Source organism: Urocitellus parryii, chromosome 1 (genome assembly GCF_045843805.1).
Source record: "Urocitellus parryii isolate mUroPar1 chromosome 1, mUroPar1.hap1, whole genome shotgun sequence".
NCBI lineage: Eukaryota > Metazoa > Chordata > Mammalia > Rodentia > Sciuridae > Urocitellus > Urocitellus parryii.
In genome coordinates this window covers 80,474,250-80,485,690 of record NC_135531.1, presented here as the reverse complement: position 1 = coordinate 80,485,690, position 11,441 = coordinate 80,474,250, and the positions used below count along the sequence as shown (strand labels likewise).

The 11,441-nt window shown below is 35.8% G+C and overlaps 1 pseudogene; it reads left to right on the top strand.

Moving 5' to 3' along the window:
* Positions 1-9,499: 9,499 nt before the first annotated feature.
* LOC113180760 (receptor-binding cancer antigen expressed on SiSo cells pseudogene) lies at positions 9,500-10,585 on the top strand (annotated as a pseudogene).
* The last annotated feature ends 856 nt before the right edge of the window (positions 10,586-11,441 follow it).

The following is an 11,441-nucleotide window of genomic DNA, read 5'->3' as shown; positions in this document are numbered from 1 at the left end:
TGAAATATTTTCTTCTAGCTTTGTGAAATGTACAGTGCATTATTGTTAGGTATAGTCATCCTACTTTGCAACAGTACATCAGAACTTCATTTTTACTATAACTTGGTATCCATTGATCAACCTTTTCTCATCCCTCCCCAACCTTACTCTCCTGATCCACTGGTAACCACCATTCGACTCACAACTTCTATGAGATTAAATTTGTTAGATTCCGTTTTAAATAAGTTCATGTGGTATTGTCTTTCTGTGAATGGCTTATTTTACTACCATAATGATTTCCAATTCCATCCATGTTGTCACAAATGACAGGACTGCATTCTTTTTTATGTCTAAATATTATTCTATTTTGTTTATCTATTTATCTGTTGATGGACACTTAGGTTATTTTCATTTCTTGACTATTGTATTGACTTAATCAATTTTGTGTCTCTGACAAAATGCCTGAGAAAAACATCTTAAAGGAGAAAAAAAAAATTTGTTTCAATTCACAGTTTTAGAGGTTTCAATCCATGTTTATCTGGCTCCATTGCTTTGGGCCTAAGGTAACGCATAACATCATAGGAAAAACGCCTACTTGCCTCATGACAGCTGCTAAGAGAGAGAGAGACAAAGGGGCTAGAAGCAAGAAATACCCTTCTTGGGCATGTCCCTGGTGATCTTCTCCAGGTAGGTTCTACCTTTTACGGTTTCCACCACCTCCCAATAATGCCTTCAGTTAGGAACCCATCAAAGGTTGAATCCACTGACAAGGTCAGAGCCCTCATAATCTAATCACAACTCCCAAGCTCCACCTCTGAACATTACACTTTGGGGGCCAAGCTTTCAATACATTAGCTTTGGGGGAATAGTCTAGATCCAAACCATAAAAACTAACATGAATAGTGCTACAATGAATATGGGAAGACAGATGTCTTATCAATAGACTGATTTCATTTTCTTCAGTAATATACCCAAGCATGGGATTGCTGGCTCCTATGCAGCTCTGTCTTCAATGGTCTGAGGAACCTCCATAGTGTCTTACATAATGGCTTCACTAATTTACATCCCCACCATAAAGGGTGCAAGTTTTCCCTTTTATCCACATTTTTGCCAGCACCTGTTATCTTTAGTCTTTTTGATAACAGCCATTTTAGGGGATTGAGGTGATATCCTATTGTAGTTTTGATATGAATTTCTGATAATTATCATGATATTTACTCAATTTCCCCCAACTAAGGAAGTGAGTCAGATTAGAAATATTAGAGGTATGATAAATTTAAGAAAAAAAGACAAAGACACAGAAATAAGTGAAAAGCAGGGGCACAGTGGGATGATCCAGCTTGGATGGAGACTGGATCTAACAAGGAGAATAAAGGTATGGGCATTAAAGGGTTTCAGTGTGAAAAACTTCCTAAGGTAAACAGAATGAAGTTGAAAAAAAAATATGGTTGGGGCTCAGCAGGTTATGCCCATCTCTTCTACATCTAGTCATCTGGGATTTGAGATCAAGGCTTTTAAACTGTGGAATCCATGACAAGCACAAAACTTGCCTATCAACAGAAGTCACACTGCAAATAGGCATGTGTTTCCCTGGCACCCTCACACCACAGGGTTCCCAAAAGCCTATCTCACTGTCTAGATTTCACATAATTCAAAGCAATTATTTATTAACTGCTCTTGACATCTAATAGTGTTGAAAATTTTTCATATACCTCTTGGTGATGTGCATGTCTTACTTTGAGAAATGTCTATTTAGATGTATTTGCCACATTTAATTTTTAATTATTTTTGGTGTGTAATACATACACACACACACACACACACACACACGCACGCACACTGCCTGAAACTCTGTCTTCCAAGTGTTCTAATCTCTTGGTGATGCTTCCCATTGAATTTTGAATTTGGCTTATTGATTTCTTCATTTCAAGGATTTTTGCTTGATTTTCTTTTTCAGAATCTCTATGTCTTTATAGAAGTGATCTTTCACTTCCTGTATTTTTTTAATATTTTTTAGTTTTAGGTGGACACAATATCTTTGTTTTATTTTTATGTGGTGCTGAGGATCAAACCCAGTGCCTCATGTATGCAAGGTAAGCACTCTACCATTGAGCCACAACCCCAGCTCATCACTTCCTGTATTTTTTCTCTCATGTCACTTCTTACATTTTCCTTTACCTCACAGGTTAATTTAACTACGTATATTCGAAACTCTTTCTCTGACATTTATTCCACTGTGGTGGTGATAGATTCTATTATTGAAGTATCTTGGTTTGTTTGGGGTGATTTGTTCCATTAGTTTTTCATGTTGTTTTTGTGTCTGCTCGTCTAACAGTATGAATGTGAGGCAGTAGAATTTCTACCCTGTGGACTTACTGTGTCCCTGAAGTTTTCCCAATATCTCACCATTTAGGGGGAAACAACTAACAACAACAACCAATGCAAAAGACATATAGCAGTAAAACAAATAGTTCCTGCTATGATATTTGCAATGTTGTCACAATGAACAGAAATTGTGTGATCAGTGGGCTGGGGTTGTGGCTCAGAGGTAGAGCATTTGCCTGGCATGCGTGAGGTTCAATCCTCAGCACCACATAATGGTAAAATAAAGATATAGTGTCCACCTATAACTAAAAAATAAATGTTTAAAAAAAAAGAAAATTGTATGATCAGTTACTGCCTACAATAAAAACAGTAAGTTTGCAAAGTAGTTTACAATTTCATATGATGGACACAGAGAGAAGAGAAGTGATACAGGATGTGATGATTATGAGGAAGGAAAAGTAATAAATGGAGGAGGAGAGAGGACAGAAGTAATAAAATTAAAGAAAGAATGAAAGACAAAATAATAGAGATTGTCTATTAACAGAAGAAAATAGAGAAAGAGATTGCAGTAAAATGGATAATTGAAATAAAAATATTTATATAAACATTTTTAAAATAAAAAATAAAAGAATACAAAACAAAACTGAAACATACTAGTCAAAATTCCTATTTCTCAAAAAAAAAAAACAAAAACCCTGATCCATTAAAAATAACTGATTTCAAAAGTGCTAGAAATGAGAAAAGAAAAATATGAATATGTATAAATATCCATGAATGATCCAGGTCACAATTAAGCAGAGAAAAGGAAAATAAGAAGACAAAAAACTCTCAATGAAAAGTTAAATAGTTTCAGTTGGAGTTCAAAAGATTCTCAGCTTCCCTTCTCAGAAGTCAGATGGGAATGTCGGGAGTATGATACTTGCTCCACCCTCAGGATGGGGTTGCTAGGGTGAGAGAGGTAATCCTATAGGCAAAACTCCTGGGGGGCAAAGGTAGGCTTAGCTGGGCTCCATGCTTCAGGCTTAGCTAGACCCCAGGTTCTTCACTGGATACCAATTGGTCTGAATGTTCTAAATCAGCTCACCTCCAGGGACGGAATTGCCAGGTTATGCTGGAAGACTACATCCCAGGATCTCCCCTGGGTCCACATATGTGGTAGAAGAGACAATTTTTAGTTCAGTATATTGGCTGTGGACCCCAAGTTTCCTAGTCTAGGGTTCTGTTGCTAGTCTGTCTCTCCTGCCCCCGCCCTTTCAAATTCCTGGCAGGGGTGTCTTTCCCAGCTAATCCTACAAGCAGCCAGATAAGAGGGGGAGGGGACAAGCCCAGTGGGTTTTGGAGACCAGTTGTTCCTGTGTAAACCTTGTTCCACATTTGGTTTATTCCTGGTCATTTAGGCACACTGTATATCATGCAGTGTGGGTTTGCCGCACCTGTGTTTCGGGTCACACTTGAGTTTGTAGAACTCCACTTTCTCCGTTGACAATCCCTGCTCTGTGGCTGCAAAATAATTCCTTCCTCTGTACTCCACAAGCCTCCAGATGCAGTTTCTTTCTCATACAAGGCTATTGTGTAGGGCACCTTTCAGTTTAGTTGGGCAGTGTCTTTGATCTCTATACTCTCTGTATCTAAATGCAACTCATTCTTCCTAAGAATGTGGATTCTTTTAATTCCCTCATCCCTCCTCTGTGCTCACAGAGGAACCGCTCTGGCTGGTGCCTCTGGCCACGACAGCAGCTGTGCTGCCAGATTTCTTTCTTATTTTATTATATCCAATCTCCTGAGGCCACAATCTGCTTTGAGTGTCCAGTAAAAATTAAGTTCCCTCCCCCACTTTTTAAATTCCAGTAAAAAATTAAGTTCCCTCCCCCACTTTTTTCATTCATCCACCTTGCTGAGAAGCTGCTTGTCTGCTTTCTTGGCTTCATACCATGGAGCAGCCAGGAAAGTGACCTGCTCCATTCTGCCATCTTAAATGCTGAATTCTTTTGTCACTTCTAACAGTTTGGGTCTGGAGTTTTAGGAATGTTCTATATATGAGATGATGTCATCTACAAGCTGACATTTTGGCTTCATTTTTCCCAATTTGGATGTTCTTTATTTCTTATTTCTTTATTTACGACTTTGTTTTGGTTTGTTTTCTTTTGTTGTTGTTTGTTTGTTTGTTTGCCTTCAACTCTATCTAGGACTTCTAGAAGTATGTTGAATGAAAAGGATTAAAGTAGACATCCTTATCTTATTCCAAATATTAGAGAAAATTATTTCAGCTTTTCTCTATTCTGTATAATGTTAGCTTTTGTCTTCCTATAAATATCTTTATTATATTGAGATACCATCATAAATTCTTTACCCCTGTCATAGGGTAAATTGTTCCTAGGGAGGTAAACAACCTCACAAAAGTGGGCAAAAATAACTATTAAAACCATCCATGAGTGGTCATTTAAAAACTCATTTGATCATTTTCTAAGAATAAATTCTTAATAGAGAAATTTCTGAATTGAAGAGCATTCAGTTACATAAGGGTTTAAAATATTTCTAAATTGTTCTCAAAAATTAGCACTGCCAGTATTTAAGTATAAAAATAGCAAGTATTAAACACACTAATCAAATAGGCTTCTTTCTTCTTTATAGTCTATCATTATTTACTTTTGATTTTTTTTATTTTAATAGTCATTTATTTCTGTAAACTGAAATCATCTTTAAGAGTTTCAAGTAATTATTTGACATAGTTGGTCTGTATTTTTACCTCCTCTGTCATTGAGATTTTTAGCCAGTTTTCATTATTAATAGTCTGCAAGTGTGCTTTCTTTCCATTTTAATTTGTTTTGTCAGATAATGATTTATCTATCCCCCCCAAAATAAATACTGTTTATTGATCATATATTTTATGGGTTTATTTTCTACTTCATTAATTTGTATCTTTTGTCAGAATCCCCTCTTCCTGTTTTATTGGGTTTATTTCTGTTAATACAAGAGTTTTCCCAATCATTCTTTCAAAATAGTATATAACTGTAGTTTTGGTTTTCACTTTTCTGCCAGGTTAATTTAAAGAAAAAAAAAGCATTTCTTTGTTGTATTTCTTCACAGCTAATTGCTACTTTGCATCATTTTAATCAAAGAATTTTCAGGTTGGATATAAAATAGCAGGATATAAAATCAACACCCATAAATCAAAGGCATTTCTGTATATCAGTGACAAATCCTCAGAAAGGGAAATGAGGAAAACTACCACATTCTCAATAGCCACAATACAGAGATTTTATAATTTCTATGGGATATTTATAAAGATTGATTATAAATTAAACTTGTGAGAGCCATAGCCAAGTAGGAATGACGCATGGCAATTTCCTTGTCAGCCTACCCAATGTTGCTTAGAGGGAGGACTCTCCATTGTGGAAATGGGCTTGTCTTGGACCCAGGTCATTTGCAGTGACATTGCATGAAAGGTGACCTTGCTCAGGGATTAGGGCGGATCCGGGTTTAGGGTGGATCCTGCTGGGAATAGGGCGTATCCTGCTGCCTCAGGCACCTGCTCCTTGAGTTCCCATTGAGTTCTCCCGGGATTCAGAGAGTATTTTGGTATGCAGAGTCCCGTGGAGTGTGTATTTTCCCAGAACGTGCATGTAGAGTGCCGGTGTGAGTTCAGGAACAAAGAATTGCTGTTTGAATCTACAAGACTGTGAGTGGCTCATGATTTTTGTGCCCAGCCAGACTGCAGCAAAATATATATATATATATATATATATATATATATATATATATATCCCATTAATTTTTTTCATCTAATTGCTCTAGTCAGTGTTTCAAGAACTATGTTAAATAGAAGTGGTGAAAGAGGGCATCCCTATGTTGCTCCAGTTTAAGATTTTATCTCACTCCAGTCAGAATGGCAGCTATGATAAGACAAATAACAATAAGTGTCGGAGAGGATGTGGGGGAAAAGGTACATTCATACACTGTTGGTGGGATTGCAAATTGGCACAGTCAATATGGAAAGCAGATTTCTTGGAAAATTGGGAATGGAACCACCATTTGATGCAGCTATCCCTCTCCTCCATCTATACCCAAAGGAATTTAAAACAGCATACTACAGGGACACAGCCACAACAATGTTTATAGCAGCACAATCATGATTGTGGAAACAATCTAGATGCCCTTCAATAGATGAATGGATAAAAAAAATGTGGCATATATACACAATGGAATATTACTCAGCAATAAAAGAGAATAAAATCATGGCATTTGCAGGTAAATGGATAGTTAGAGAAGATAATGCTAAGTGAAGTTAGCCAATCCCAAAAAGACCAAATGCCAAATTTTTTCTCTTATATAAGGGAGCTGATTCATAGTAGGATAGGGAGAGGGAGCATGGGAGGAATAGATGAACTCTAGATAGGGCACAGGGGTGGGAGGGGATAGGAGGGGGCATCAGATAATTAATGGTGGTGGAATATGATGATCATTATTATTCAAAGTACATGTATGAAGACACAAATGGGTGTGAGTGTGTACTATGTATACAACCAGAGATATGAAAATTTCAGCTCTATATATGTAATGAAATTATAATGCATTCCACTGTTATATATAAACAATAAATAAATAATAAAATAAAATAAAATCTCTATATTATGAATAAACATTTTTATATTTAGCAAATTTAATTACATTATTCAGTGTCTTTATTCCCATGTTTTATTTTTGACCATTTAATTAGTCAGAAATAAAAGCCATATTAAAATTTCCAATTATATTTATGCTTTGACTAATTTTATCATAGTTGTAATTGTGCTTTCTATATAGAATGTGTTATTTACACTAAAAGGCGTATGTATACTCATTTATTTGATACAAATTACATTAGTGGTCAGCACATCTAATTGTTTTATTTAACAATATTTGCCTGTGGCCTAAACAAGAACAGCACTGTTTCTTTTGTTAGCAGGTGCCTGCTATGTCCTTGTCCATTCTTTTCTAACCTTGTTTCATTCATTCAGTTTTAAGAGTGTCTCTTACAATAGCACAAAACCTAATTTAAATATTTTAAAACTAAATCCAAGTATCCTTAACCCATTCATATCAGCTACTTTGATGTTCCAGGTTTTTTATGCTGTTTCTCACTTTAGTTCTCCTATCATTTGTTGTAGTGCTTATTTCCTTGTACTATTTTTCTTTATTAATGTGAAATGTACATCTCTTGCTACAAATCTGGAGTTTAAAAATATTTCAAATATTGATGATACTTACATGTTCATATATAGTCATTAAAAATGAACATGCAAATGATTAGATGATGGTTATAAGCAGCTGAATATTAAGGTAAGAAAAATAGTAATGGTTCAGTTCAATTTTCCTAAAAATTATACACTAAAACAATGAGATATTGTTTCTCTTCCTAAATAAACAATTATAAAACCTATCAATACATTGTTAACTTTGACATAGGAACACAGGTACTTTCACACACTGCTGGTAAGATTTTGTGTTGGTATAGGTGACTTATGATTTATCCTAAATAAATAAGACCTTTGTAATTGTTTTCAAACATTTTTATATGATAACTTTATGACATTAACCAGCTGGTATATAACTAAATAAGTTGATTTGAGCCAATAGAGTCAATAGTGGTAGGAAAGTATGAGACAAACTCAGAGAGCATTCTTTAAAGTGTTCTTTAAAGTGTCAATAACATGAAAAACAGACTCACACAGATTTTAAATGAAAAAGGACATGGTAACTAATGCAATGCATTCTTTAACCAAAAAAAAAAGGTCATTAATGGGACAATTAACAAATATGGATAAGGTTTATAAGTTAGATAATAGTATTGCATCAGTGTCAATTTCTGTTTCCCATAATTGTACTCTGATTATGTAAGAGAATGTATACATGCACTTAGAAAAAATCCTTGAAGAATTTGGGATAAAGGATATCATATCTGCCATTTATTCTTATAAATTTCAAGAAAAAACAAACAGAAGAGACAGAGCAAAAGACAGAGAAAACAAATATAAGGAAATTTAAAGTTTGTGGAGACTGGCCAAAGGGCTTCTGGAATTTTTTTTTATTATACTTCCAAGTTTTCTGACTATCTAAGTTAGGAGAAAATATATGTCTAAAAATGAAAAGGAAAACTTGATAAGTTAATTCACAAATCAGCGAGTCATTCCACCGCATGAATTTATGATTAAATTAAACAAACCATTGAACTAGGAGGTAATTCCAAAAACATACTTATTTTCAAAATGGTTAAGTACAGGTGCATGTAGCCCATCCTTGGGAGACTGGATTTCGAGGCACCAGCGCAGAAAACTCCCAATCTTAAAATTTTCCCTCCTGGTAGGAAATTTTGCCCTCCCTCTACATGACTTGAACTTCTCAAGTTTGATTTTTTCACAATGCAAATCTCATCCTGAAGTGGCACCCCTTCTCTCCACAGAAAAGTCTTAACTGGGCTTCTCCAGAAATCTTCACTATGGCTGATTTTAGGGCTGTCAGCAAAAGAGTTCAATGTAGATAAACTTCCTATTTTCATGCCGCCCGGCTTTACTTGGCCACCTGCAGGGAAGATACCAGCACTCCAGGTGCTAGACACCCCTTTCTAGTTTCTCACAAACATGTATCCAGTATACTATAGTTTGTAGAAATGAACAAACAAGTTCTCTGGCCTTGAGCTGGGCTTCACAGAGATGTCTACGATTTTAAGATAAGTTACCAATTGGGCTCCATGGTAACAGCTGGCAGGGGGAGGAAAGAGGGGAGAAAAAGCTCTCCCCTTTTCAGGTGTTGCCCTTGAAGGATTAACTTGCCCAAAACAGTGAAAGAAAAAGCTGCTTTTATGTGAACTTATGTAGACTGTGAACCTTTGAGCCCCTCCCCTTACATGCTGGGTATAAAACTCTGATGAAGCTACCTGAACTCAGGGTTCAGGGGATTGATTGATTACAGCAAAAGCTGTGCCCTCTGAACCTGGCTACAGCCAAATAAAACTGTTTCCAGCTATCTTTGGTGTCTTGCCACGTCTGTCCCTACAACAAGCCTACCAGGCACCCACCTCCGGCACCTTAGAATGTTTCACATAATGCAGTACAGAAGGCATGTAGCTGTGTAACATGAAAACACTCATGTTCTTCTCATCTGTGCAGTGAGTATGATTTTTTCCCCCATCAACCAATTTTAGGTTTTGATTCCCAACATGGCCATCACTCAGTTTGGGGTATTTAAGGTTTATACCTGTCTAGCAACAGTATTTTTTTCCTAAAGAGATTAATATGCAAATGGCAGAGGAAGGATATTATGTGGAGACCAAATACTTTTGCCATCTATGGTCAGTTGTTAAGCAGACTCGAAAGAGTAGGCTTGTAAAGATTGAAGGAGGGAACGTGGCAACCAAACAGAATACTTTGGAACAAATAGGACCTGACTATTTTAAAGACATGACATCAAGTATAACGGAAACTCAGAAAATCATTATTAAGAAAACTATTAAATTTGGGCATCCCCGATAGTAGCACAGGTTTTTTGTATAAATTAGCAACTACAAAGATATGCCTGTTTGCTTTAGTCAGCTTTTACACTGCTGTGACAAAAGACCTAACGAGAATAATTTTAAGGAGGATATGTTTATTCAGGGGCTCATGGTTTCAGAAGTTTCAGTCCACAAATGGCTGACTCCATTCCTTTGGGCTGAAGATGAGGCAGAATATCTCAGTGGAAGTGTGTGATAGAGAAAAACAGCTGGGAACTTGGCACCAGGAAGGAGAAAGAGCTCAGCTCACACAATATATATATCCCAAAGGCATACCCCCAGGGATCCACCTCCTCCAGCCATACCCTACCTGCCTGTAGTTACTACCCAGTTAATCCCTATCAGGGGATTAATGCCTGATTAGATTAAGGCTCTCATAACCCAATCATTTCAACTCTAAATGTTCTTGCACCATTTCTCACATGAACCTTTGGGGAGACATCTAAACCATCACACTTTTATTCATTAATCTTCTGAATTAGGTAACTTAGATACCTGGCAAGAAAATACCAATGCAGGGGAAGAAGAGCAACAAGACAATATAGCCTGGCAAGCAGAAGTCCTGAGGCAGCAGAAAATAACAGAGAAAAGAAAACAGCAGGATTACAAAGAAAGAAAATGGAAAAGGAAGGACAGAGGCTAATGAAGAGGGAGCAAAACAAAATTCTTATGAGACTTTCAAAACAAATATTCTCCAAATGTCACGATGCCAGGAGAAATCTGAACTCCATAAAGTACACACTATTCATATAGATCAGAGAGTATTTTTAGAATGCAAACACAGGCTTAATTCAGAGCATTCATCAGAACATCCAGGACACCAGGGTTCTCCCAAAGTACCTTTAATGAGTGAGATTGAAAACCGCAAAAGACTTATGAGACATTTTCTTCAACGTGCTCCAAATATAAGACAATTATTTGCTATAGAGAAATTACTACCAATGGAATATAGCAATACTTCTCAAGCTTGTGTTTCAAGCTAAATAAATGGATGTAATTAATTTATGATTGCAAAGAATTCTGCCATTATTCTATCCTTAAATATGCATAGTTGTGAAATAAATAATTTTAATATTCTTTGATTCTATTGTTATCTGACCTAAATTAGACAAACTCTAGGGCTCCAACTTATTTTTATTATCAAAATATGGTGCTGGCATACATTTTCTCTCTTTGAATTAGTGTTGTTTATGTTTAATGAAGCATTAAGGAATTTGATGACTTGGTCTTTTAAGAAAGTTGTGTTAAACGTAAGAATTTTATTTATCATGAAAACTAGTTAAGTATAAATTGAGATGTGTTAGCCACAGACTGGGATCCTAATTAGAATAAGATGTACTCTATGTTTGTACAAATGTGTCAAAATTGACTCTACTGTCACATATAACTAAAAAGAACTAATAAAATGTTCATGGTGATACATCAACAGCAAAAAAAATGAAAATAAATTGAGATATTTTTACTAGTACACAAAAAGAAGTCTAGTAATTTTAAGAAAAAAAACTTCTAGGCATAATGTTGAAATTTGGGGGAATTATTGTTTAAAAAGCATCAAGGAAATTTTCACAAAAAGACAATTGCACTTTAGATGAGAAGTGGGTTAATGTTA